The sequence below is a fragment of the Stegostoma tigrinum genome, chromosome 14 (assembly GCF_030684315.1).
Source record: "Stegostoma tigrinum isolate sSteTig4 chromosome 14, sSteTig4.hap1, whole genome shotgun sequence".
In the NCBI taxonomy this organism is placed as follows: domain Eukaryota; kingdom Metazoa; phylum Chordata; class Chondrichthyes; order Orectolobiformes; family Stegostomatidae; genus Stegostoma; species Stegostoma tigrinum.
The window spans coordinates 9,430,661-9,456,361 of NC_081367.1; the positions used below are offsets into that span (position 1 = coordinate 9,430,661).

At 42.2% G+C, this 25,701-nt stretch overlaps 1 protein-coding gene and 1 long non-coding RNA gene across 2 annotated transcripts in view; one reads left to right on the top strand and one right to left on the bottom strand.

Moving 5' to 3' along the window:
- The window catches only part of LOC125457820 (uncharacterized), an 86,812-nt gene that overhangs the window by 53,361 nt on the left and 7,750 nt on the right, over positions 1-25,701 (top strand). The window contains exon 3 of the long non-coding RNA XR_007248676.1: positions 25,231-25,316. This is a non-coding gene — a long non-coding RNA (uncharacterized LOC125457820). The remainder of the gene's footprint in view (positions 1-25,230; positions 25,317-25,701) is intronic.
- Positions 1-25,701, bottom strand: part of crocc2 (ciliary rootlet coiled-coil, rootletin family member 2) — a 270,040-nt gene that overhangs the window by 17,019 nt on the left and 227,320 nt on the right. The gene's annotated exons all lie outside the window — the stretch shown is intronic.

Below are 25,701 nucleotides of genomic sequence, written 5' to 3' on the forward strand. Positions count from 1 at the left end.
CCCAGAGCAAGCAAGAGTTAATCACATTTAGAATATTGTAATTAATGGGATGTCAGTGAACCATTCTTTGATTAACTCTTGGTCTGTTACCTCACGAAATGGATACCCAACCCCACTGACCTGATGCTCCATTTACTCATTTTAAACATGGTGGGAGGAGAATGCATGCTGTTCATCCTGCCCTGAAGAGAGCCAGTTGAATTGTGTCATGCCAATGGGTCATATCTTTGAATTACTTATGGGCATATTGAAATTCTAAGTGCAATGTGCTTTTTAAAAGAGGATATACAGCCAAAAGATTGTGGATGTAAGTTCAATGGCTGACTGGCAAGCCCTGTGAGAGAAGCAACTCAAAACAAGGAGTGCGGACTTCAGTGGTGACAACACGCATGAGGAGTTATCTATCATTCTCAGTAGAAAGTCATCTTGTGTAGATTGTGTCCCAAGCTGTAGACAAACCTGTGTTACCCTTTCAGAAATAAACACCGAAAAGAAGTTGCAAACTTCAACTGCAGCCCCTGGTCTGTGGGCTGACATACTAGTATGGACTAGAGTGCCGTGAGGTTTACAGCTTGAGGACAACTGTTAGGCACCCCCACACTGCAGGTAAAGGAAGTAATTCACTCTGACTCTCTCCCTCTGACTGTTGGAAGCCAGCAAAGCCAGTGGGGTCAACATTGAGAATGAAACATGACAAAGACCAAGGGTGTCAAGAGGATACAGAGGATACTTAACAGGATACTACCTGGGTTGGAGAGTTTAAGCTATGAATAAAGATTAGATAGCCTGAGATGTCCACTCTTCATGGAACCCAGAGACTGATTTGTATTTCATTTTAACCTGCTATCTTTCTGCTCTGTTCGCATTTATAATCTGTATGCACGAGTGTCATGTTTTAGAATCTTCTCCCAGATTTTGTAGCTTATTAACTCACACTTTGACAAAGAAAGCCTGTTCATTTGGTTATTTGTAAAATACAAATACATTTAGAAAAAGTATCCATGAGAGAAGGGATCCTTTTAAAAATAACCTTCTGGAATCGTAATAAATTGAGGTCTCTCATCCAGGGATTGTTCATAAGAATTGTTACTAATGGAAAAAGAGAGTGGATAAGATCTCCTGCAATAACAATGATAGTGGGACCACCATATCACGTCAAACTCACTTCAGTGTGGAGAAATTAAACCAATTTATTCTTGCAGGTGACATTGGAAAAATATTTTAGCATATTTTAAAGTCTTATTCTGGGCAAGTGGGGCATGGCTAACATCAATAGTGATCTATCTAATTGTTTCTTTTGTTGACATTGCTCACAAAATGGGACTTGTAAAAGATTTTATTCTTGAAGGAGGGTGATTTGTCAGACACCCAATCACAGACCTCGAGGGGGCCACAAACTTCAGATTCAGAGGCACTGATCTAATTGGATGGCAAAACAGGTTTCAAGCAGCGGCCTATCTGAGTAGTGTTCTGAGGATAAGCCAGACAGTTTTAAAAGTGAGAATGTCATTGAACTGATATGGCTTGCAGGAGGGATATTTGTTCTAATCCTAATTTTACAGCTGAAGGATGCACTGGTCTGTGTGTATTAATGGGCTGTCATGCTGTTGTGGACTCGTGTGCTGTGAGATTCACAATCTAAGGACAACATTAGGCACCCCCACGCTACAAGTAAAGGAAGTTAATTGCTCTCTCTCTCTCTGAATGCTGGAAGCCAGCCAAGCCAGTGAAGAGGACATTTATCAGGATGCTATTTGGTTGAAGGTTTTAACTATAAGGAAAGATTACTTAGCCTGAAATGTCCATTCTTCATGGAACCCAGAGACTAACTTGTGTATCTTTTTAACCCGTTACTTTTTTTTTAACTCAATTCACTTTGGCCTGTGCAGAACAGTTACTCATCTTCCCTGATTTTGCTCGGCCCTTCAATTGTTTGTCTTGTCTCTCCCAATTTCACCAGCTGCCTGCCTTCCTCAAGTTCACCCTTTAAACAAACAATGCCATTCCTACGACCTGCAATGACCTCTCAGTCTCCGTGTTGTTCTGATCTGCACTTTAGCTCTTTGATCGCAAGGATTGCTTCTTTCCAGCCATACAGTATTGTGCAACTTCAGTCCCTTGATCAGTGAAATGCACGAAACCTCCACATGCGATCACTCTGGTGTTGTTCTTGGTGACATTCCAATGTTCAACCTCTGGAAACTTTTCGCTATACTCTAGTGCCCGTATCCTATTCCCCTGCAATAAACAGCATGACCTAGCTATACCCGTCCTCATGTTTATGTTGGTTCCTTGCGCCTCAGTAAATGACAGTTAGAATTCTTGTCCTCATCTATGAATCCTTCCTTGATCATGCCTGGCCTGCCCTATCTCCTAACGCCTTACAGCTTTTCTAGAGCATCTTAGCCTTTTACCTGTGGAGATTGTTTTCACATCTCCTCCATGTATAATGTCAGAACCTTCAGCTGTTTGTAGCCTCTGTCTTAAAAGACCTTCCGCCTCCACTGCTAAAACCTGAAACACCATCTATTTGAATAAGAGAGACATTTTGGGTCAGCTTTCCTGCTCCTCTGACCCTGCGTGGCCCACTGTGACCCCCAGCTCCACACTGTATTATAAAATCTTCCCTGACCTTCATAATGTCTCTAAATTTTTTTGTAAAATTTGGCTTGGAATGCCTCTCTTAGGATTGTGCATTGGGAATTTTTTTTAAACTTTCATGGCAGTGATGTGCAAAAATGCATACTGCCATTGTTTAATGTTCACATGCTAAGCTGGACTCATGGAATGTGCAAAGAGGGATACAGAATCACTGGGAATCTCATCAGATTCCTATTGCCACACATGATATAGGCCAGAATTAGAAAAGGAACCAAAATTCTGAAGAAGAGTCATTGACCTTGAAACGTTAATTTTGTTTCTCTCTCGACAGATGCTGCCTGACCTGCTGAGTTCCTCCAGATGTTTGGATTTAATTTCATACCTTCAGCATCTGCAGTATTTTGCTTTTATTTGTATGTAGAGTATCTCTATTTAAACAGCTGAGTACAATCCTTAGGTAAGAAAAACAGTTCTTTCAGCAAAAGAGGTACCTTAAACAGGAGAACAGTGGAATTAAATGCAGACTTTTGGCGTGGCCAAGTTCCAACATTGTATCGCATGTTGAGGTATTCGGAAGATAACTCTTTGGGCCTCCTCACTTTTAAGAGCTTGAAATTTTTTTTAAAAATTACAAGATTCTTAGGTGTCCATTGTATATTTTTACTTTTCTATATTTTTGAAGTGTATTCCAGTCTTTCCCTCCATCCATAACAGCGTTGTTTTGTTAGTTTTACCACATGGAAAGGGCCATTTGTCCCCTTGTGCCCATGCAAGTCATCTGTTCTAATCCCACTTCCCAGCACTTGCCCTGTAGCTGTGTATGCGGTGATATTTCAAATATTAATCTAAATAGTTCTAAAATGGCTCCAGTGCTCCCGCCTTTACCAATCTGTTAGTCAATGAGTTCCAGATACCTACAACCAACTGGTGAAAAACAATTTTCCTCAAACCACCCACTCCTTACCTTAAAACTGTGCCCCTGATTTTTGACCCCTCTGCTACGAGGAACAGTTATAGAGTCATACAACATAGAAACTGACCGTTCGGTCCGACTCATCCATGCTGATCAAGTTTCCGAAACTAAACTAGTCCCACTTGCCTGCACTTGGTCCATATTCCTCTATTCACATATTTATCCAAATGTCTTTTAAATGTGGTAACCGCAACTGTATCTACCACTTCCTCTGGCAGTTCATTCAGCATACAAACCACCCTCTGTGTGAAATGTTGCCCCTCGAGCCCCTTTTATTTTAGGGAACTATCATTAAAAGAGTGGGCCTGTATTAGAGGGAAAGTGTTGAGGCCTTTGCTTAAGAGGTTTTGGCGTGAGGAGGCTGAGCAGGGATACAGGTAAGGGCTCTTTAACTCTACTTTCTTTTTGATTAGACTGATGGAGATTAGGGAAGTGGCACATTACTCTTGCAGGATGTGGGAGATCAGGGAGACTCCCAGTGTCCCTGGTGGCTATACCTGTGAGAAGTGCACCCGGCTGCAGCACCTGACAGACTGTGTTAGGGAACTGGAGCTGGATGCACTCAGGATCATCCAGGGTACAGACAACATCATTGATAAGAGCTATAGTGAAGTGGTCACTCCTAAGGTGCAGGTAGTTGGGAGACCAGAAGAGGTAAAGGAGGGGAAGGCAGATTATGCAGGGTTCCCCTGTGGCCATTCCCCTCAAGAACAGGTATATCACTTTGGATACAGTCGGGTGGGGCAGGAGGTGACCTCTCAGGAGCTAACAGCAGCAATCAGGTCAGTGGCACCATGACCAGCTCTAAGGCTCAGGGGGAAAGGGTGCAGTCAGACAGAGTGATACTGATAGGAAGGTGTTCTGAGGAAGGGTCTCTGGACCCAAAACGTTAACTCTGTTTTCTCCTTCACAGATGCTGCCAGACCTGTTGAGCTTTTCCAGCAACTTTGCTTTTGACACTGATAGGAGACTGAATTGTTAGGGGGTCAGACAGGAGATTCTGTGGCTGCAGAAGAGACACCAGGATGGTGTGTTGCTCCCTGGGTGCCAGGAGGGTGCACAGCCAGAAGTCATTATGCACATTGGTACAAATGATATAGGCAGAGAAAGGGATTGGGTCCTGTGGAATGAGTATAGGCATTTAGGTAAGAAGTTAAAAAGCCGAACCTCAAGGGTAGTGAACCCCAAGATTACTCCCAGTACCATATGCCAGTGAAGATAGAAATAGAAAGATAGGCCAGATGAATGCATGGCTGAGGAGCTGGTGTAGGCGGCAAAATTTTCAGTTCTTGGATCATTGGGATCTCTTTTGGGCTAGAGGTGACCTGTACAAGAGGTACGGGTTGCACTTTAACCGGACGGGGTCCAATATCCTCATGGGAACATTCACTAGTGTTATTAAGGAGGGTTTAAACTAGTTTGCTGGGCGGTGTGTGTGTGTGTGGGGTGGGGGGGGGGGGGGCTGTACTCTGAATATGAGAGGGGCCATCGAGAAGTCAGTGGGAAATATTTAGCCATCGAGAGCAAGTTTACTATTCAGGACAGCCAGGGACACAGTAAAGGGAGGGAAAAGACCTCTGGTTTAAAATGTGTTTATTTCAACACATGAGACCTGACTGGTAAGGCAGATGAGCTCACAGCAAGGGTTGGCTCTTTGAGCTGGGATACTGTAGCCATCACAGAAACAGGGCTGAGAGACGGGCAGGTCTGGCAGCTCAATGTTCTGGGATACAGAAGCTACAGGCGTGACAGAAGTACAAGTAAGCGAGGAAGGTGGGGTGGGGGGCAGGTTTCCCTTTTGATAAAATAGTACATAACAACAGTGCTTAGAGAGGATATTCTTAAGGGGTCATCAAAAGAGGCCACTTAATTAGAACTTAGAAACAAGAAGGGGATGGTCACTTTGTTGGTAATGTATTCAAGACCCACAAATAGCCAGCGGTACCTGAGGAACAGATATGTAGAGATATTGCAGATAAGCATTGGTGTTCTGTCCCACTTTTTATTTATATGCTTCATTTTGTTGGGGTGATTGGCATTACTTCAAGTTCTGTTTTTCAGTGGTTTGTATATTGGGCCCAGTTCAATGTGTTTGCTGATTGAGTTCCCATTGGAATGCCAGACCTCCAGGAATTCCCTGGCATGTCTCTGTTTGGCTTGTGCTATTACGGATATGTTGTCCCAGTAAAATTCATGTCCTTCTTTGTCTGTGTGTATTGAGACCAGTGAGAATCGCTCATGTCTCTTGGTGGCTAGTTGGTGTTCATGTATCCTTATTGTCAGTTTGGTCTATGTAATATTTCTTACAGTCCTTGCATGGTATTTCGAATATTACAATAATTTTATTGGTTATGTAGCACTATTATAACTACTAGTTACAAGGGTAGCCCATAAACCAACAACCAGCCTGCAACAGCTACTGACAAACAGAAACGATCCCTTTCCTGCAACCAGAGAAAATGGTTGAGCCAGGTACAATAGCAACATCTAAACAACATTTGGATAGGTACATGGATGGGAAGGGTTTAGAGGGCAATGGACCAAATGCAGGCAATTGGAACTAGCTGAATGGACACTATGGTTAGCATAGATGAGTTGGGCCGAAAGGCCTGTTTATATTGTACATTACTGCATGACTCATCTTGCCTAAAAATATGCCCTCGCAGATTGAACTCCTTCAATCTAGGACAAAGACCTCTGCTATTCACCTTATCTATGCCCCTCATGATCTTATAAATGTCTATAAGGTCAGCCCTCAACTTCCTACGCTCCAGTGAATAAAGTCTCGGCCGATGCAGCCTATCAAACCCTTCAGTCCTGGTCACGTCCTTATAAATCTTTTTTGAACCCTCTCCAAAGTAATAACGTCCTTCGTATAGCGGGCCGATCCGAACTGTAGACAGTGCTCGAAAAGTGGCCTCACTAACGTTGTGTACAGCCTCAACATGACGTCCAACTCCTGTACTCAATGGTCTGAGCAATGAAAACAGATATGCTAAATGCCTTCTTAATCACTCTATCTACCTCCAACACAACTATCAAAGAACTATGTATCTGAACCCCTCGGCCTCTCTGTTCGACAACAATACCCAGGGTCCTACCATTAAGTGTGTACATCTTGCCCTTGCTTGTCTTAGGAAAATGCAATACCTCATCTTTATCCAAATTAAACGCCGTCTGCCATTCCCTAATCAGTTCCCGCTTTAGACTTCTCATCTCGAAGGAAATAAAAACCTGTCTATCTCACTTCTCTTCACAGTTGAATTGCTCCAGCCAGACAAAATCCTGGTGAATCCCTTCTGCACTCTCTCTCTCATGTAATCACATCCTTTGTATAGTTGGTGACTAGAACTGCACACAATATTCCAGCTGTGGCTTAATTAACATTATGTGTATCACCATCATAACCTCCTTGCTGTTGTAGCCAATGCCTTGGTTCATTCAGGCAAGCATCCCAAATGGCTATTAACCACCTTGTCTATTTGAGCTGCTGACTTCAAGGATCTATGGATATGCACACCAAGAGCCCTCTGCTCCTCTGTACATTCTAGGATCATATCATTCCATCTGTATTCCCTCGAGTTGTTAGTCTTGACAAAATGCATCACCTCACACTTTCAAGATTAAATTCCATTTGGTACTATTCAGCTGATCTGACCAGCTCATCTATATAGTCCTGTAGTCAAAGGCTTTCCTCCTTGCTATGTACCACACCATTAATTTTTGTGTCATTTGCACTTAGTGAACATACTTCCTACTTTCAGGTCTAGATCTTTAACACATACACAACCACTAGGATACCCCAAAAAAACTTTTGTCTGAGATAGGAGTTTTATTGAATGCTCCAAAATGTCTCCAGACCAAAATGTCCAGTTGAGTTTCTCTTTCTCTGGCTCGACAAATAGAACACAGTTCACGGAACAGTGAATCAACATACATAATCAAACATGAACCAATTGATCACAACAGTATTGTCTGGATTCACAGGAACAAAATGGGATGTTTACCATCTTGCATGAGAGATAAGTAACTCAGCCATATCCCAACAAGAGGCAGAAACAACTATGTTCCAAATAAAATAAAGCCTTCCAAAGCGGAAAACGATCTGTTTCAGGTCACATTATTGGAAAGCAGGAGTTGCTTTTTGAGAAGGAAGCAGCATAAGAACAGTCAGGTTTCGGAAAGGAAATGGAGAAAAATGTGTTTGGGTTTAGAATAAGGAAGGTGGTGAACAGGGTTTAGTTTTGAGAAGGAAGGTGACTTCAACAGATTTCAACAGATTTAAGAACATCTTCTGAATGGATTTATCAAATTTTAAATTCAATTTTGATCTGTGCACCTTCTCTGCAGCACTGTATTCTTCACTCTGTTCTATTACCTTAATGCACTTTGTATGGTGTGGTCTGCCTGTACTACACACAAACAGAGCTTTTCATTGCACCTGGGTGCATGTGACAATGATAAATCAAAAACAAATCAAATGAAAAGGTGAAAATTGGGTGAAGGAATGAATGAACTAATAATCTAGAACCTCAGGTTAATATTCTGGGTACAGGCGTCTGAATCCCATCACGGCCCAGAGTGAAATTTGAACTCATTAGAAGAATAAAATATCGAACAAAAAGCTGTCCTCTTAAAAACCCAGCTGGTTCACTAATTTGAATTTTCTTCAGAGAAAGAAATCTGCTGTTCTTACTCAGTCTGGGCAAGAAATGATGGCTTAGCCAATGACATCCACATCACCCGAATAAATTTTAAAAACGCATTGTTAAAAATTAAATATATTTTAGCAGGTTTGTAATTCTTTTACAATTGGAACCTAGAATTGTGCTCCTTGTGCAAACATTTGCGTGCATTACTGACCTGACAATGGTCAGCCACGAAAGGTAACAGTGGGTAGCTAGGCTTCACAAAGCTAAAACTTGTCCAAACTATTTTAAAATGTCATCAAAAACTCTCAGAGCATAAAATAGCAGGGCGGGGGTGCGAATTTTTATCTGCGGAGGTTTCAACAAACTGGTTGCCATGTCTGTGTCAAATTCCTGTCAGTGCTATTAAAACAGTCATTGGCCCATTTTAAAATAAACAGTTTAATGACTTCTCTAATGTAGCTTTCAGGAATTTGACCCAGAGATGTCTGCAATAAAAATAGCTCTTGAAGAATTTCAACACCTGACAGGTAAGGAGTTTGAACACCCAAACACAGAAATAAAAGCAAATAATAATTTTCTTCTCACGTGCCAAGTATTGCAAACTATTGCATCCCCATTCTCTCTTTTCTATTCCATCAGTTACATCCTCAGAAAATTCCAGTAGAATCAATACAGTGTGGAAAGAGGTCATTCAGCCCATCAGGTCCACACCAACCCTCGGAAAAGTGTCCCACCCATACCCAGCTCCCTACCTTTTCCCTGTAACTCCACATTAACCATGGCTAATGCACCTGGACTACACATCCCTGGACACCTTGGAAAAAATTAGCATGGTCAATACACCTGGCCTGTATATCTTTGGACTGAGGAAACCTCAACTCCCAGAGACTGATTTCACACCTGGGTTTTCTATGCCAATATTCTTTCTCATTGTGATACTGACTTCATCTTTCATTAACAAAGCCACCTCATCCTCTTCTCTCTTTTAGGTTGGCCTCCCAAAATGTTGAATATCCTTGAATGTTCAGTTGTCAGTCTTGGTCACCATGCAACCATATCTTTGTAATTGCAATCACGTCATGCTCACGTCCAACTATCTGTATTGTTAATTCATAGTGTTATAAATGTTTTGTGCACTCAGATATAATACCTTTAGACTTTTTCACAATGTCTTTTTTTCACATTTTTGTATATGTTCTTGTTTGCTCTGCTCTCCAAGTTTGCTTTCTCCTGTTCTATCTTTCCATTTCTACTACCCTGACTCTTGTCTCTCCATTCAGGATCCCATTCACCTACCAGCCTAGTTTAAACCCTCCTCCACTCCCTCACTGTATCAGCCAATGCCACTGTGTGTATATTGGTCTCACTGCTTCTGCACAATTACAATCTTCCACAAATTTCAGTCCCAATGGCATCAGTTTTTGAACCGGGAGGGATCTGTACTGTTGGGACGGTCTCGAACTGAACCGATCTAGAACCTGTGTTCTAGCAAAAAGGATAAATAGGGTAGTCAGGAGGACTTTAAACTTCTGGGTCAGTGGGGAAGGGAAAGCAAAAGCGATGGGGAGTATGGAGTTAAGTGGAAAGGTAAGCAGCAGGATAGCATGTGTGCAGGGTTTGAGCTCGAGGCAGACTAGGAATGCAGCAAAAAGGAAGGATAACTTAGGACATCTTATGATTTCCAATATCTCAATAATGATAAGAAAGTTAGCATTAAGGCACTTTACCTAAATGTTCGTAGTATTTGTAACAAAGTAGATGAATTAACGGCACAAATCATCTTCAATGATTATGTAGGCATCACAGAGACATGGTTGCAGGGGGTTCAGGACTGGCAGTTAAACCTCCAAGGATTTACAATGTATCGAAAAGACAGGGAAGTGGGCAGAGGGGGTGGGGTTCCCTTGTTAGTTAAGAATGAAATTAAATCTACGGCACTGAATGACACAGGGTCAGATGATGTGGAGTCTGTGTGGCTGGAGTTGAGGAAGCACAAAGGCAAAAAAACCATAATGGGAGTTACGTGCAGACCTCCTAACAGTGATCAGGGCCAGGGACACAAGGTGCACTGGGAAATAGATAGAGCATGTCAGAAAGGCAAAAGGTCACGGTGATCATGGGGAACTTCAATAAGCAGGTGGACTGGGTGAATAATGTTGCCGGTGGATTCAAAGAAAGGGAATTCATGGAATGCTTACAGGATGGCTTTTTGGAACAGCTTGTGATGGAGCCCACAAGGGAGCAGGCAATTCTGGACTTAGTGCTATGTAATGAGCCAGACTTTATAAAAGACCTTAAAGTAAGGGAACACTTAGGAGGCAGCAATCATAATATGGTAGAGTTCAGTTTGCAGTTTGAAAGAGAGAAGGCAAAATCGTATGTAATGGTGTTATAGTTAAATAAAGGTAATTACAGGGGCATGAGAGAGGAATTGACGAAAATTGACTAGAAGCAGAGCCTAGTGGGGAAGACAGTAGAGCGACAATGGCAGGAGTTTCTGGGTGTAATTGAGGACACAGGACAGAGATTCATCCCAAATAAAAGAAAGATTATCTGGGCGGGGTGGCGGGGATTAGACAACCATGGCTGACAAAAGAAGTCAGGAAATGTATCAAATAAAAAGAAGCAGCCTATAAAGTGGCCAAGAGCACTGGGAAATCAGAAGATTGGGAAGGTTACAAAAATAAACAGACGATAACTAAGAGAGAAATAAGAAAAGAGAGGATCAAATATGAAGGTAGGCTAGCTAGTAATATTAGAAATGATAGTAAAAGTTTCTTTCAATACATAAGAAACAAACGAGAGGCAAAAGTAGACATGAGGCCATTCCAAATTGATGCTGGAAGGCTAGTGATGGGAGATAAGGAAATAGCTGAAGAACTTAATAAGTACTTTGCATCAACCTTCGCAGCGGAAGACATGAGTAGTATGCCAACAATTAGGGAGAGTCAGGGGGCAGAGTTGAGTATGGTAGGCATTACAGAAGAGAAAGTGCTAGAAAAGCTAAAAGGTATAAAAGTTGATAAATCTCCTGGCCCCGATGGGCTACATCCTAGAGTTCTGAGGGAGGTGGCTGAGGAAATAGCGGAGGCTTTGGTTGTGATCCTTCAAAAGTCACTGGAGTCAGGGAAAGTGCCAGATGATTGGAAAATCACTGTTGTAACCCCTTTGTTTAAGAAAGGATCAAGACAAAAGATGGAAAATTATAGGCTGATTAGCCTAACCTCAGTTGTTGGTAAAATTCTGGAATCCATTGTTAAGGATGAGATTTCTAAATTCTTGGAAGTGCAGCATCAGATTAGAACAAGGCAGCATGAATTTAGTAAGGGGAGGTCATGCCTGCAAACCTGTTAAAATTCTTTGAAGAGGTAACAAGTATGTTTGACCAGGGAAACCCAGTGGATGTTATCTATCTAAATTTCCAAAAGGCCTTTGATAAGGTGCCTCACAGGAGGCTGCTGAGTAAGGTGAGGTCCCATGGTGTTTAAGGTGAGCTACTAGCATGGACTGAGGATCGGCTGTCTGACAGAAGGCAGAGAGTTGGGATAAAAGGCTCTTTTTCAGAATGGCAACCAGTGACAAGTGGTGTCCCACAGGGTTCAGGATTGGGGCTGCAGCTGTTCACTTTGTATATTAATGATCTGGATGAAGGGACGGGGGGCATACAAAGTTAGGTCGACAGGCAGGTAATACTGAGGAGGTGGGGAGGCTGCAGAAAGATTTAGACAGTTTAGGACAGTGGTCCAGGAAATGGCTGATGAAATTTAACATGAGCAAATGCGAGGTCTTGTACTTTGGAAAGAAGAATACTTTCTAAACATTGAGAAAATTTATAAAGTCGAAGTGCAAAGGGATTTGGGAGTGCTAGTCCAGGATTCTCTACAGGTTAACTTGCAGGTTGAGTCTGTGATTAAGAAAGTGAATGTAATGTTGTCATTTATCTCAAGAGAGTTTGAGTATAAAAGCAGCAATGTGCTTCTGACATTTTATAAAGCTCTAGTTAGGCCCCATTTAGAATACTGTGTTCAATTTTGGGCCCCACACCTCAGGAAGGACATACTGGCGCTGGAGCGTGAACAGCGGAGATTCACACAGATGATCCCTGGAATGGGAGGCCTAACATACGGTGAACGGCTGAGGATCCTGGGATTGTACTCATTAGAGTTTAGAAGGTTGAGGGGAGAGTTTACCGGGTAAGTCAAAGCTTACAAGATAATGTATTGCTTAGAAAGGGTGGACGCTGGGAAGTTGTTCCCGTTAGGCGGGGAGACTAGGACCCATGGGCACAGCCATGGAATTAGAGGGGGTAAATTTAAAACAGAAATGAGACGACATTTCTTCAGCCAGAGAGTGGTGGGCTTGTGGAATTCATTGCCACGGAGTGCAGTGGAGGCCGGGACGTTAAATGTCTTCAAGGCAGAGATTGATAAATTCTTGATCTCGCAAGGAATTAAGGGCTACGGGGAGAGTGCAGGGAAGTGGAGTCGAAATGCCCATCAGCCATGATTAAATGGTGGAGTGGTCTCGATGGGCCGAATGGCCTTACCTCCACTCCTAAGCCTTATAGTCTTATGGTCTAATGTAAAGACCTCATACTACATGTTCTCTCCAGCCACACTTCAAACAGTCTATTATCCTACTCCTAATTTTACACTTGCATGAGGCACGGAACAATCCTGTGATTACTATCTTTAAGGACCTGCTTTTTTCATTTCCTAGCTCCAAATATTCTGCTTGTGAGACTTGTCCCTCTTTATCCCTGTGTCATCAGTAACAACCCAAACTTTGACTGTTCTCCCACCCCTTGCCTTGCATGACATCCTTGATCCTGGCACAAGGGAGGCCACACAGCATTCTAGTACTACATCTGTGGCCGCAGAAAAGTCTGTCTATTCCCCATTCAATATAATCTCTTATCATTATTACTCCCAAGGCACAACACCCCTACATCCTCAGAATTCAAGGAAATTCAGCATGTTAGTGATTTTTATAGATGCACCATAAAAGGCGTTCTATCCAGATACATCACAGCTTGATATGGCAACTGCTCTGACACAGGTCCATAAGAAACTGCAGTGCATTGTGAACACAGCCCAGTCTATCATGCAAGCCAAGCGTCCATTCATTGACTCCATCTACATATCTCATTGCCTCAGGAAGGCAGCCAACATTGTCAAAGGCTCCTGTAACCTCAGTTATCATCTCTCCTAGAATCAAAGATACAAAAGCTTAAACATGCATACCAGCAGATTGAAGAACAGCTTCTTTCCCGCTGTTATCAGACTTCTGAATGGACCTCCCAATATTTAAATTTAAATATTGATCTCGCTCTTTGTGCAACTTCTCTGCAATCATAATATTGTATTCTTTGCTCTGTTCTATTACCCTAATGCACTTTGTGTGGTACGATCTGCCTGTACTGCACGCAAAACAAAACTTTTCACTGTATGTAGGTACACGGAACGATCATAAACCTAATCAAATTAATCCACATTCTTTCTTTTGCCTCTCCTAGTGGACCCACTCTTAGTGCCACTTTCTTGGCTGTGGCTGCATTCTGCTGAGAAACCATCTCTCATTCAGTCTTCAAACTGCAAAACCTATTTATGGGGAAGTGGCCCAGGGGATTCCCGAACAAATGAGTGTCATTTTTTAAGTTGAGACCTCCAGCATCAAAATCGTGCTCATCCCCTGGAGTCAAGGAATATGTGGATCTCAGTCTTCAACATTTTCAATGAGTGAGCATCTACAGCCCTTGGTGAGAGAATATTCCAAATATTTGCAATTATTTGAGTGAGAAAATGCTGCCTCAACTCAGAGTTGGCTTGGTCCTTAACCAGTTACTGCATGCTGTAGTTCCAGCCTCTCCAGCAAGGAGAATTATATTCTCAGCATCTTGTTGTATCAGCACCCATCAGGATCTTTTATGTTTCAGTGAAGTCAGTCCTCATTGTTCAAAGTTCCCAAGAGCACAGATCCATTCTCTTCAAAGTTCACAGTTCACAGGTCGGCGCAACATTGAGGGCCGAAGGGCCTGTTCTGTGCTGTATTGTTCTATGTTCTATGTTCTAACTTATCTCCAAGGACATACCTCACATTCCTGGAATTAATCACTGGAGTCTTCATGGCATCTGCAGAAAGGCAAACTTCATTAGGTTTGGAGAAGAAACCTGGACAAGGTCATCTGGGTGTGGTCTCACAAAGTCCTGAACAATTGCAGTAAGACTTCCTGACTCTTGTACTCCAATCCTCTAGCAGTCAGGTCCAGTGGCTTATCTGCCTTCTCAATTGTTTTCAGCACTTGCATACTCTGTCTCTGGTGCTCAGGAATCAGGCTGATCCACAAGAGGAAACCTCACTAAATCATGAACAAGAGAAAAGTACCTCAAAGTTAGATGTCAAAGCTAATGATCACTGGAGCTCAGTTAAAAAGGTTTAAAAAAAGACTTGGGCAGAAGCTTTTCCTATGCTTTCACTGACATATTGATTCAGATGGTGCAAAAGAGATTTCCTGCAGGTTCATAACAATAAAGTGAATTTGCATCATCAGCACCAGGAATGGAAAGGGGATGTGTAATGAAACTAAATCATTGTACACCCTGGAGGCTATATATATTTGGTGAAAGAATCAAGAGGAAAAAGAGACAGGTTATTTTTCACAGGAAGTTGTTATGACCTGGAATATAATGTTTGAGAGGGGTGAAGCAGGTTCAATAGTAACTTTAAGCTGGGACACAGTTACCTACTCCAAGTGGAAAAATATGCTGAGCCAGGATGGAAAATAGAGTGAGTGAGACATTCAAAAGAGTGAACACAGATATGATGGACAAAATGGCCTCATTCTGTGTTGTATGATTCGAATGAAACCGTGTAGTATGGTATGCAATACTTAACAGCACCATGCCCAAACACATCTTCAAACTGTTTGATACCTTTATGTAGAGACGTTCAGAAAATAAGAATATCTGTTTGCTCTGAATAGGAGAAACAGAGTAATTAGGTGGTTTAAACAATGGCCTTTCACCTTTGGGATCAGGTTCAGCCTAGGATGGGGTGGGGGGTGCAGATGAAGTGTCTCTGCTGCCTGGTAACTGAGAGTTATATGGGTGCTTTCCTGCAATGGGTTTGCGCAGTTCATATAATTACTAAAGTTCATCGGCCTGCAGCAGAAATTTCAGGTCACTCGTGAGGGGGATGGGCAGCGATCTGGTGCTTTCAGGTGCAACACATTCAATTTCAGAAACATTGCATGCCAAATGTAAGCATTATTCTCCCCCAAGCATGAAATTCCCGAGTTACATTCCCATCAGTTGGAAATCCTCACTGTAACCCTGCCTCACCAAGCAACTTGTACATTAATCAACCATCAGCTGTAATATGATAAGAGCTGCGAAATTCCAGCAATTTCACCCACACATAATTAATTTAAATGGCTGGAGTCAGCTCATGGAATCTTTCTGATCTGATTTTCAGGCCCAATTTGTCACGAGGCCAAATGAGCAATTAGGTTGGTGCCTGCATCACTGATGTCAAACACAAGCGTGACATGCATTATTTCCCCTGCATAGGCTTACTATTTAATCCCTTTTAGTAGTTCCTGATTAACTCCTTGTACAAACAGACGCTCAAAGGTTCCCAAACAGGGAATTGTGACAAAAAGTAAAAGATTAAAATTCACTCACTCCTTGTTAGCCATGCGTCTCGATGTAATGTTAAAAAAGTAACAGCACAATTTTGCTCCATTGAGGTGAGAATTTATGAGCTGGCTGACTGGTTGTCAGTAACTTGTACTTAGCACAACGAACCTGAATTTAACGTTTCTGAACTTGAGAATTTTTGATCTTCAGATTCCTCTCAATTTTCTCCTCCCACCAGCTTCATATTTTTGCCTCCATGACAAAACATTTCTCGCGTAAAATTAATTTTCAAGTAATGAAGTAAACTCACACTGGACTCAAAACGTCAGCTCTGTTTCTATCACCCCAGATGCTGCCAGACCAGCTGAGTTTCTCCAGCATTTTCTGTTTTATTTTTCAAATTTCCAACATCTGTGTTGTATTTTGCCCTTATTAAATTAATTTTCATCTGCTCTTAATCTGAACTGTTGCTAGAGATGGAATGGAGGAAAGCTGAGTTATTTGGTGTTCCTTGTACATTGCAATCAAATGTCAATCTACGGCTGGAGCCTGGTTCATGTTGAATAGATGGTAAGCGTTAGAATAGAGCACATCTCTACTTTTGGGTCAATGGCTATAGATGTGGCTGATTTCTGTGGCTGCACATGTGGTTGGCTCGTTCCACAATTCCATGTCCTGCTGGTTAATATTGATTTACTATCCATTGAGACATTTGATTTAAAGTCTTAATGGCCTGAGGATCACTTTATTTTCATTCCTCTTAGAATGTAAGATGTAGGAGCAGAAATGGGTCGTTTAGTTTACTGAGTCTGCTCAGCCATTCAATGAGATCATGGCTAATCTGATAATCCTCAAGTCCTGTTTTGTCCCCATAACCTTGATTCTCTCACTAAAAGAAAAGCAGCCTTAAGTATTCTTAATGACTCAACCATGACAGCCCTTTGTAGTGAAACAAATCAAGATCTCTCTTATATTGGCAATTCTTTACTCTGGGATTATGCCCTCCGGTCCTAAACTCTCCTACAAGGGGAAACAACCTCTCCATCTATCTTGTCAAGTATCATATAAGTTTCAGTAAGATTAGATGAGATTCCCTACAGTGTGGAAACAGGCCCTTCGGCCCAACAAGTCCATACTGCCCCTTGAAGCATCCCACCCAGACCCATCCCCCTATAGCCCACACACCCCTGAACACTATGGGCAATTTAGCATGGCCAATCCACCTAACCTGTAAAATCTTTAGACTGTGGGAGGAAACCGGAGCACCCGGAGGAAACCCACGCAGACTCGGGGAAAATGTGCAAACTCCACACAGACAGTTACCCAAGGCTGGAATCGAAACCAGGTCCCTGGCACTGTGAGGCTGCAGTGCTAACCACTGAGCCACCATGCTGCCCCAGCATGGTGTTCCTGTCATTCTCTTACACTCCAATGAGTACAAGCTTAACTTACTCAACCTCTCCTAGTAAGAAAATCTCTCCTTACTGGAATCAACCTTATAAACCTTCTCTGGACTGCCTCCAATGCCAGTATATCTTTTCTTAAATAAAGAGATCAAACTGTCACTGTATTCCGGCAACAGTCTGACTGGTATAGTTTTAGCAAGACCCCACCCCGTTTTTAGAGTGGGCTGCAGCTTTCTGCAGTCTTTCCCCATTTAAATCATAGCTCTTCTATTCAGCCCTATAATTCAGACCTCATCTGTGCTCCTTTTCTGTCTCCATTTATGTCTTCGCTCACCTTGGCTCTCCTTAGCTCTGCCTCTAAACTGCTCCTGCCTTCTCAAAACCTAACCTTTCTACCAAGTGCTTGGCCAGCTCTTCACATGCTTGGATCACTACCCATGTATGGAGAAAATCAGATGCTGAAAATATTTCACCTGTTTCTGTATATTGCTGTGGAGAGCTTCGTCCATCCCTCAGATGTCATATCCATTGTTTTGGCAGTGCATATAGCTTATTTTGAAGGACAGTGGTAGCGTCCCTACCTTTGAGCCAAGAGGCCCACGTTCAAGGCCCACCTGTTCCAGAGGTATGTCTCAACAGATTGATCAAAAATAATTAACTAGGAGGTTAACATGAAGAACTACTTCATGTTGCTGAAGAATGTGGTATGGACACAGGAAATATCCAGCAAAAACAAAGAAATGTACAACACAGGATGCTGCCATTCAATCCATTGTTCTGTGCTAGCTGAGAAAGAGCGAGTGTAATCCCACTTCAAGGTCTTTTTGCTCAGACCTGTAGGCTGCAGCATCTCAAGTTGAAATCTGAAGGTTTTCTTATTGAAATAAGTTGATTTCTCCACCACATATTCATGCAGTGAATTCCAGACACTCACCCATATCCTCGTTGTGAAAATTCAATTTTCCTCTAGTCCTTTTAAAACCTATGTCTCCTAGTTAATTATTTCTCTGTGAACGGAGATAGCTGCAGAAAGTAGTGCACATAATTCCTTACTCATAAAGTGAGGGAGACAGAAAGCAGGAAACAAACAGTCCAGTTAGCTTAACATCTGCCATTGGAAAGATGTTCGAAGTTAGTATTCAAAGAATTAGAGATAATGGGAACTGCAGATGCTGAAGAATCCGAGATAACAAAGGGTGGAGCTGGATGAACACAGCAGGCCAAGCAGCATCTCAGGAGCACAAAAGCTGACGTTTCGGGCCTAGACCCTTCATCAGAAAAGGGGGATGGGGAGAGGGTTTTGAAATAAATAGGGAGAGAGGGGGAGGCGGACTGAACATGTTTAGAGGAGAAGATAGGTGGAGAGGAGAGTATAGGTGGGGAGGTAGGGAGGGGATAGGTCAGTCAGGGAGGACGGAAAGGTCAAGGGGGCGGCATGAAGTTAGTAGGTAGGAAATGGAGGTGCGGCTTAAGGTGGGAGGAGGGGATAGGTGAGAGGAAGAACAGGTTAGGGAGGCAGTGATTAGCTGAGCTGGTTTTGGGATGCAGTGGGGGGGAGGGGAGATTCTGAAGCTTGTGAAGTCCACATTGATACCATTGGGCTGCAGGGTTCCCAAGCGGAATATGAGTTGCTGTTCCTGCAACCTTCGGGTAGCATCATTGTGGCACTGCAGGAGGCCCAGGATGGACATGTCGTCTAAGTAATGGGAGGGGGAGTTGAAATGGTTCACGATTGGGAAGTACAGTTGTTTATTGCGAACCGAGCGGAGGTGTTCTACAAAGCGACCCCAAGCTTCTGCTTAGTTTCCCCAATGTAGAGGAAGCCACAACGGGTGCAGCGGATGCAGTAGACCACACTGGCGGATGTGCAGGTGAACATCTGCTTGATGTGGAAAGTCATCTTGGGGCCTGAGATGGTGGTGAGGGAGGAGGTGTGGGGGCAAGTGGAGCACTTCCTGTGGTTGCAGGGGAAAGTGCCAGGTGTGGTGGGATTGGAGGGGTAGTGTGGAGCGGACAAGGGAGTCCCGCAGAGAGTGGTCTCTCCAGAAGGCAGGCAAGGATGGGGATGGAAACGTGTCTTTGGTGATGGGGTTGGATTGTAGATGGTGAAGTGTTGGAGGATGATGCGTGGTATGCGGAGGTGGGTGGGGTGGTATGTGAGGACTAGCAGATTCTCTTAGGGCGGTTATTGTGGTTCGGGGTGTGAGGGATGAGGTGCGGGAAATGCGGGTGACTTGGTCTTAGGGGTGTCAGGTTGGGGTCCAGGTGATCTGAGGGCTCTTGGGGATATGTAAATGGGGTCTGAATGAGGCAAGTATGAGATCTTTTAATAGTTACTCAGGAGATGGAATATGTAGTCAGTAGTGATACATTTCTGGAGTAACCGTTTTACTTAATTTGCTCATAACTCTGAAAATTACAATTTAATCAGAGACTTTCAGAGGGTTCCAGGAATACTGGAAGTGCCAAGTGGAAAATTCAATTCTCTGGGCAATTCTATCAGCGATGGGGATTCTTCAGGCTCTTCTGTGCCTTTATCCTTTCTACGTGGCCATTGGAAAACCCAGGTCTATAATCCTCTGAGCGTCCTATAGTATTGCACTCTTGGTATCTGACATAGAAAGCTTATGTTTACTTTGCCTGTTCTTTGATGTCAGCAGGGCGAGAGTTCTAGAATTGTGAGTCACACCCCTCTTTCTCGTGGTAACATTTATTCTGAACCTCTTCCTCAATTGCCTCCTAATATTCTGAGACCAATTTTACCTTCCAAGTAGCCATACCCAGCCACTGTTGCCAAATCACATCTCAGTTTCCTAATATTATAATGACTGCCCTAAAAATGTTCTCTCACTGACGCCACTCCTATCTGCCCAGATTATTTCCCTAAGATTAAATTCAGAGCAGTGACATCTGTTGGGCATGCTATGTGCTGGCGTAAAAAAAAAGGTTCTCCCAATTACATTAAAACAGTTCTGCACCCATTATATGTTTCACACTAAATTTGCTCAAGTTAATAAAGGCTAGTTTAAGCTTGCTACTATTAATGTTTTCGACAGATCATTTCCAACTGTTTATGTTTGGTATGGAAAATCAAAGGCTTGCCAAATAGGTGGAACCTTGTATTCAGAAAGCTGAATATTCACACGTGTTCTCAATGTTGGAATAGTTATGTTGAGCTGTCATAAGAACTTTAGGACAGAGCGTAATAGGTTTGTGATCCTGTAATAGATGTGCTCCAAGGACTTTCTGGAATGCATCTACTTCCAATGTGGTGATCCTGGAAGGATCAGTATATTGAAAAACACACTTGCAGGATGATGCAACTTTCTTGAGAGATTGAAAAGTATGCTGCTGATCTTCCTGCCAAATGGTGGTGCATCTTTGCAGACCAGATCATAAAGAGGGCATATTCAGAACATATAGGGATGAAACATTAAAGAAACCAAGGCACCTTGGTCAATCGTTTTTGCCTTGTGGTGTAGGCATCTTCTGTACTTCTTCTGTTTTGGTAGGATCAGGTCCAATATTATTTAATGAATAGATTGATGTGAAGAAATTGATCAGGTTCATGTTGATTTGATACTCTTGCTGCTGAAAATTCAGCCCTGTTTTCTTGTTGCTGCCACAAGCTGATAGAGGTTTGTAGTCTTGATCATGTTGAGTTTCGAGAAGACTGCATTGTCATTTGTGATAGAGACAACATGGTCAATCCCTATGTTTTTGAAATATATCCCAGCTAACAGATCATCCAAATGATAATCTGAGGAAACAATTTCTACGAAGGGGTGTTCTAAAAGTTGCTATAACTGTAATGAAAGATACATGGACCAGTATCCATTCTTGACATCGAGCTTTAAAAATGCTTGGCACCTGAGAATTTGGGATTAAGAATAATCCAAAGTCGGAAACCTGTGTAGACATCTTTTTAGTGCAAAGTTTAGTCGCCCTGGATTTAAACGTACACACATTGTTCCATCTTTCTTGAAACGACAACTAATGGCTTGGCACCAACCTGTGATGTTCAACCTTTACAAATACTGTTGATTTATGCCAAGGAATCCAATTCTATTTTGAGCTTATCCTGAATGTGAATGCTACCTTTATGAGGAGGTTCAGTGCTTTCAGATATAACATTGAATTGCCTTTAAAGTTGCCAATAGCATCAAAATTACCTTGACATTAGTCAGGTCATGGATAAACTCAATATTGTGGTCAGGGACATTTGTGCTCATTATCACGTCACTTGCAGTAATACATAGATTTGTTCTTGCTGATCAATCAATGATCAGAGGTCCTGCTAGATCAACAAGGTATAAAGGTTTCAGAGTCTGTCCCAAGAAGCCCTATTAATATTTAAGGCAGATAATGCCAATGCATGAAATGTCAGATCCGTTGTCAGCAGTTAGTTCACTGTATGTAGACTGCACCAAGTCATGTGCAAGTGCAGTGTAACAATTAATAGATGCCCGCATTTGAAAGGATTCCACACGCTCTGGGTCCTGCTGCTGCCCAACCATGTGCAATGTAACAGATCAGTCAATGCTTAGTAACCTGACAGCAGTCACAGTGCCCAAATGATGTCCACCATACCGTCTGATGTTGTGCCACCATGACAAACTTGAGGACGACAACTAGATGAGAATCATAGATAGAGTGGATAGAGAGAGACTTTTTGCCAGTGCAGAAATGACTATTACAAGGGGGCATAATTTTAAGGTGATTGGAGGAAGGTATGGGGGAGATGTCAGAGGTAGGTTCTTCACACAGAGAGTGGTGGGTGTGTGGAATGTGCTGCCGGCTGTGGTAGTGGAGTCAGATACTTTAGAGACTTTTAAATGACTCTTGGATAGGCACATGGAGGATAGTAAAACGTAGGGTATGCAGGATAGATTGATCTTAGTAGGACAATAAGTCAGCACAGCATCGTCAGCTGAAGGGCCCGCACTGTGAAGTATCTAAATACTAAATCCATTTTGCGAGTCCATTTTCAGATTTAATATAGAGCAAGCAATTTATTTTATTAATCTCATTGTTCTATGTTCTATGAGAAGGGATATCCTTTGGCAAAATTGCTATTCCCAGAGTATAACCCAGGTATATGTGGGCACTATGCATTCAACAAATTCTGTGCTACCATACACAATATGAGAGTAGATTGCTGGGGTGATTAAACAATGCCTTCACTGCCCAGGGCTGTCTACAGGAGTACTGCAGTGCATGCTGTCACGGTCGCAGGTCTACTGTACAAATGCAAAGCACTTACCACCGGCTGTACAGTGGCCAAACGAGAGGAGAACAACATAGAAAAGGAAGAAAGTGTGGAGGAAAGAAGCAACTGACAGAGTCTCCTTCTGGTTGGACTGTTCGTGATCTACTCAGCTGCCTGTGCTACTGGTATCTGCCAGGCTTCAAACTGCAATACCCCAGCAAGGGCAGCTGCAGTCTGGCAGAGATACGGCTGCTTGCATGACAGAAGGAAGGCTGTTGTCCTGAGAATAGGAGCAGTGTTTTGCCCTAAGTGGCACCTCTGGCATTTCCATAGGGCGACACCTCAGCAATCCTAACAATATATTGGTCTCCATAGCTAAGGAAAAGTGTGCTTATTTTGAAGGCTGTACAATAAAGGTTCACTGGATAGGTCTCTGTGAATGAAAAGGCTGTCTTATGATGAAAAGCTATGTGAATTAGAGCTGAGAAGAATAATAGCAAATCTTTCCTGAGCTCTATTGTACTCCTTTAGAGGGCTCCTGTAGTGCAGAAGTTGTGTCCCTATCCATGATCCAGGAGGTCCAGGCTCAAGTCTCAGCTAGCTCAGGTATGCCTGAATAAGTTGATATAAAATAAACAAACTAATCCATCATTATTTTGTTTTTTCGAAGAACTCTAGTAGTTCAGTTGTAACATCCCAACCTCGGGAACAAGATGCCCAGACTCATGACCCACCTGCTCCAGATATATGTCATAACACGTCCAGAGAATATCTAGTCATGAGGCCTGGTGACAGTACTGTACTCCAGCTGAAAGCCACCCAGTGCAATACATAACACTTATCCTAGCTTTAATGACTTTAATGCCCTGTGCTTAAGCATTCTGAGAATAATCTTTGCATTTAGCACTGGCTGAACATATGTGAAGATAACATTTATATGTTTCTTGTATTGGAAAGATTCTAATGCACTGTGATCCCTGCACCCATTTTCAGGTCTTATTGAATTTTGTGACCTAAATAGTACCCCCCTAAACTCATTTAAATACTAAATCAAGTGAATCCATTTCCAGATTTAATTTAGAGCAAGCAATTTATTTTATTAATCTCATTATGCTTGGGCACAATATGCCTTTGTTTGATTTTTTTTGTTCGCTTTGGGTGGACTAAATTGCTGAACAAATGATTAAAGGTTTTCTTGCCAGAAAAGATTTACAGTCAGACTCAGTTTATGAATTCTCATTACAGCACAACTTTTCCTGGCAAACTGGCAATGTTTATCAGAACCTATCCATACATGGGAAGGGAGTGGTTCATTATTAATCTTCTTAAATATTTAGTGGTTAACGTTACTGCACATTTTGTTTTGCTGCCAATACTTGTAGCCCTTTAGGTTCTGTGCCTTTATGAGTGAAGTCGGATTGTAGTTTCAATCTATAGTGGAAACCATTTCTGGGGGTGATTCCTTATTGACCATTTTCCTTTGAGCAATCTCACAGGTTAATACAATTAAGTGGAGATTGGTTATTGGGAGTTGACTCATTGACATTTTCAAATTCTTGCGGTATTACGATTTAGCAGTAGAGGCAAAACATTACTGGGGTAGGTTCTTTGTTCACTGTAAAGAATAACTTTGTTTTGGATCTGATGTGTGATTTGCCCTGTACACTGTTAGTGGGAATCTTTGTAATGTGGCTTCTTTTGGATTTTAGAAGGTACTCACACAAAGGCTTTTCCCATTATGAAGAAATTAAAATGCCTGGGTTAGACCAAGTAACAATGACAGCTTATCATGTGAATTAAAAAGTGAAGAACTTGGGAACCGTAAAGCAAATGTTCAGAGAAAAGAATTGCAAACATAGGACCCATGAGTAGGCATTTCAGCCTCTTGTACCTGCTCCACCATTCTAGACCATGACAGATCATCTACCTTAACATGATTTCTTCACACCATCCCCATGTCTCTTTATTGGTTCGATATCTAGAAATCTATTGATTTCTGTCTTGGACTTAATCAATGATGGACCATCCATAGTCCTCTAGGGTAGAGAATTCCAAAGATCCTCACACTTTGAGTTCAAGAATTTTCCCCATTTAAATGGCTTGCTTGATACTCTGAGACTATCTCCCCTGTTCTAGATCCTTCAGCCAAGAGAAACATCTTATAAAAATCCATACAATCTAGCCCTTTAAACATTTTGTGTGATTGAATATGATCCCCCTTTGTTCTTCCACGTGCTAGAGAGTATAGGTGTAGAATACAGGCATAGTTGTCTCAATCTCTCCTCATTTGGTCACAGATTAATACAATAACTTCCCTTCAAGAACAATTAATAGAATGTAAATTCAAACTCACTTCAAGACTAGAGGACATCACCCATGCTAGTGCTCTGAGGCAATACTGGGGGAGTGCTGCACTCTCCATGATTGATAGACTGAGATTCCTGCTGTGAGTTTGGATGGATATTGAAGATTCGATGATGTTGTCAGAAGAATCTCTATGGATTTTTGCTCCTTCATCAACATAAACAGATTAACTGGTCACGTGCATACTAATTTGTGTGTTATCGTTGCAGACAGACTAACAGCATTATGCAGCACTTGAAAAGTCAACATCAAATTAAAGCTGTTTTATTCTGGTATATGCATATATGTATAAAAATAACCACACTGCTTTATTTCATTCTACCCACTATCATGACTCTGTTTGCTTGGATGATTTCTCTTCTACTGACTGTGCTAAATGTTGTTTCAGGAAAGAAAACATCATACCAGGCTGTCTTCAAAGAAGCTGTTCAGCTGCCTTTTCTTCTGGTAGTAGAATGAGTGGTGTTAGAATAAGTAAGCAAAACATTTGCCAGTTTGTGATTCAATGATATTTCTTCCAGTTTGCATTTGGCATTACTTTTTTTTACCAAGAGCAGGCTTAACAATTTGCCCCGTGTACACCGCTGCTCCGCACAAAGCAGGATGACACAGTGGAACTCAAGTATGTTTCACTCTGTTCATACTTATGGAAGTTAAAATCTCTGCTGAGCAGAACTGAAGTCTGTTGTCAGACACAGTTTCCTCTAGGAACTCTTAAGGAGCAATCAAACCATAACATCTCGAGTTTCACTGATCGTTTGATTCATTGGAAACACCTCAACCCACTTTGAATGGGTATCACAATGTTGCCCAGCAAATTCTACAAAATCAATGTGCAGCTTCTGCTACTCCAAAGCTG